General features: G+C 58.8%; 1 protein-coding gene across 1 annotated transcript in view; it reads left to right on the top strand.

Annotated features, from left to right (window-relative positions):
* Positions 1-534: 534 nt before the first annotated feature.
* The window catches only part of FLRT2 (fibronectin leucine rich transmembrane protein 2), a 107,429-nt gene continuing 104,330 nt past the window's right edge, over positions 535-3,633 (top strand). Inside the window, exon 1 of the mRNA XM_010837880.1 lies at positions 535-1,042. The gene's annotated coding sequence lies outside the window, so the exon portion shown is untranslated. The remainder of the gene's footprint in view (positions 1,043-3,633) is intronic.

Raw genomic sequence — 3,633 nt, 5'->3', positions numbered from 1 at the left:
AAAATCCCTCACCACCCCCTCGCCCCCACCTTCCAATCTCTTAATCTTATTTGAATATGTTGTGGTCTCTGGGCTGCTGCAGACACTGGGTGACTGGGAGACCCTTGCGGCTTCGTTTCAATTTGGCGTGAGTGGGTACAAGCCTTCTACAATTCGTCTCGCCCACGCCAGGTAAAAAGCCAGAGGAAGAAGGAGCAGAGAGTTCCACAACTTCAAAGCACGGTCTAGGAAAGGAAATAATCCGGGGGTCCCGAGTAGGAGAGGGGAGGGGGCAGGAAAAAAAAGGGGGGGGGAATAAAACCCAACTTCGCTGGCAACTCCAATAAATCTAGTAACTGTTGGCAAAAAAAAAAAAATAGATTCCGAGGGAGGGCTGGGTCTGGTCCGGATGAAACGCTAGGGCTCCTTCCCATGCCGGAGACGGGCGCTGGAAGCCTGCCACTGGCGTTCTGCCACGCGAGTGCCCCCAGACAGGAACACACCCACTGGAAACGCACGTGAACAAAGCTCGCTGCCCGGGAGCCTCCGCCTGCGGTTTCCTCGTGGATCATAGCTTCTCCAGGGAGGAGAGCAGGGCGCGCACAGGGTTAAGTTAGCTCCCTCCCCGGGAGGAGGGACAGGCGGCGGAGGGGGAAGGCAGCTCTCAGTCTCAGGCTGGGTACCTGCGAGTTAGTTATACGTTCGAAACCCTTTGCCGTCGCTTGCGAGGGTGGCATCTTCCAGTCTCACCGCGGAGGAACCGGGGAGCCGGGAGAGCATTCCAGCGGCCGCGCGGTCCCTGCCCCGGGGGGGTGGTCTTTGGCCTGCGGTCCCGGGCGTCCAGAAGCCGAGACGCGTCAGCTCCGCGCCCGCCGCCGCGTCCACCCAGCCCGGGGATCGGGTTGGCAGTTCTCAACGATGGGCAGGAGGGACCTTGGCGGCGACCCCTAAAATAATACCATGCCCCGGGAGCCCCGCTGCTGTGGAGCCAGCTCCTTCCCTTCCCACCTCCCCGACCCTGTCGGATTCGGATGAGCGCAGTGCGAGGAGCTGCGGCCGCCAGGTAAAGGGGCTGAGGTGCCAGGTGGACTTTGCCAGAACCGACCTGGCTGCCGCTCTGCCAACACCACGCGGTCTCTTAAGGGGGATTGTTATTATTATTATTTAATCCGCTGGGGGTGATCTTTGGGATAGGATGCTTTAAGCTTTATCTTTCATCCGCCGAAAGAACAGACTGCTTAACTATCCCCCGATTTCAGAGAAGAGAAATCTAGCTGCAGGTCGAACCTCCCTCCTCTAAGGAGTTTTATAACTGAGCTCTGGGTCAAGACGCAAGTAAGCTAGTCCCCCCCGGAGCATCGATCCTAAATTGGGGTTTCTAGATCCACTAACCTTGCCTGAATCCAACCTCTCATTTCCCCAGGATGAACGCTAACTTCTGAGAGAGCAACGCTCCCTTAGGCCCCCACCCCTGCGCACGCTCCGTCTGCTGGTACTGTCACCAGCGTTACCATCAAGCCGTTGCATCTAAAACCACCAGCTTGCCCCCTGCCCGCAACCGGGGATCCTTGAGTGGCTAACAAGATGCGGAGGGTGCTGGTTCCTTTTCCTTCGAGTTGGGCCATAAGTTACTCCCCCACGCCACCCCCACACACACCTAAGCAAGCCTTTTCTCCAGCCATGCTGGACTTCAGCGGTCTGGCACTGAGTTCCCTCCAGCGCGTCTTCTAGGCGCGCCAGTGGGGACGGCGAAGGCGGGAGCAGCCCACCGGGCTGAACTGGGATTGTGTTCCCGACTCCGGCTGCGCGGGGCGCGGGGAGGGGAGCGGTTAACGCCTCCCAGCACTGGGTTGAGAGGCGAATCGGACAGCGAGGAGCTCGCGAGTGGAGCCTTGCCAGCCGCCACCGCGCCCCAGGCTGGAAAGATGCCTCCTCCGCCACGCCGACCGGTCTCGGGCTTGTCCCCGCGCTTTCAGCGCCGGCGCGGTCACTTCTCATTTGTAATCAGGCCCAAGATCAAGGTTGTGGGTTGAGGTCGGGACAATAACCAAGGAAAGGAAGTATCCGGAGAGGGTGCCTGGGACGGGCTGAACCCACACTTGATGTCCGGTAAACTCCTAGAGCGCCTGAGGCTCCGGCCGGCGGCGGCGGCGGGTGGAGGAGGAGGCCACCGCTGCTGTGGTCCCTGGGGCTTTGATGCTGGCACCTCCCAGCAAGATGGCACTCACTGTCAGCCTTGGTTCACTTAACTCCCCCAGCCAACCCCCAACCCGGGCTGTGTATGAATCACACACTGAGTTTGGGGGAGGAAAGCGGCTTTGTCATCTGTAAGGCAAACGCATTTTACGGGGCCACCTTCTCAGAAGGCAACGCGGGAGCAGCGGCCCACGGGCACGACCTGGGGTCGTGTGTGCGTGTGTGTGTGTGTGTGTAAGCGCGAGTGCCAGCGTGCCTCTCGAGCATGCGTCTGGGTGGATCTCGGCGCGGCTTGTGCTTGCGAGGCACATTGGGCCTTCCTCCAAGTCTGCTTAACTCGATGGAGGCGCTCACCAAACGTGAAGGCGGTAGACACAACAGGGATGCGAAGGAAATAAAAACAATTAGGAAAGTGGTGCCAAGTGACTCAGACTCCGAACCGAGGACGGGGAAATCAAACCCGGGTTGGCGGTGGTCACCGCCCCTGCCTAACTCTTCTGCCGCGATAGCCGAGCGGGTCCCTCGGGAGCTGTTCCTGGGCCGCCTTCTAGCTCGCGGGCTGCTTCCCGCCCGGCCCCACCGACGGCGCGTCTCGGCGCAGCCCGGCGCTTGGCGCGAACTCGTTCTCCCTCTTCTGTTCAGCTTGAGCCTCTCTCCAGACTTGTTAAAACATGACAGCAACTTACTGGAGGCAGGAGGAAGCTTAATGAAGTGAGAGGAGAGAAGCAAAAGCTTCCCTTCCCCCTTTTTCCAAGAGAGACGTGGACCTGGTTTTCTTACATTCCTCTTTAACCTTTGCAAAGAGATCGCCGAGTGGAAACTGAGCCTGTGTGCAAATCAAGCTCCCCCCGCCCCCCGCCCCGTTGTCAAACCTGTTCCCTAAACCATGTGTCTGAAAGTGGTTGTTTCTTGTCATCTGTGGGGGCAAATGAACGAGCTCTTTCCAGCGGCCAGGGTGTAACGAGAAAATGGGGGTGTTTGAATTAATTATATTAAACTTTGGATTATTTTCCGGTTAAATTATTTAAGAAGATCCGGGATCAGGGAACTAGGGGTGGGGTAGGGGGCAACTCACCAAGGTTGCCTGCATTTGAAATTACGCCATCTTGGTTGAAAGATGTATTTTTTTACCCTCTAATCTCCCGTTTCGATCATTCCTCAGCGTCTAAATCCTAGATCAGCTGGTTTTAGAAGGACCACGACGGGCGGGCAAGGCGGGGAGTGGGGGGGAATCAACTTTCGGCCGTTCCGACGGTGGCCACATCCTTCAGAGCTGGGGTGGGAGGGTGCAGGGAAGAAAGTGAGTCGGGAGGGAGGGCGCCGTCCGGGCGGCACCCGCGGGGTTGGCCCCGGCGCTCGCCGTGCCACGCGCTCCAGGGAGGACAGGGTTAACGACCGCGGCTGACTTTGCCTCTTGGAAAGCTTGGGGTTGCAGCCGCGCCTCCCGAGCATTCTTTA

This window comes from Bison bison, unplaced genomic scaffold, assembly GCF_000754665.1.
Source record: "Bison bison bison isolate TAMUID 2011002044 unplaced genomic scaffold, Bison_UMD1.0 scf7180017864084, whole genome shotgun sequence".
NCBI classification, from domain to species: Eukaryota; Metazoa; Chordata; class Mammalia; order Artiodactyla; family Bovidae; genus Bison; species Bison bison.
This window is presented reverse-complemented; position numbering and strand designations above follow the sequence as displayed.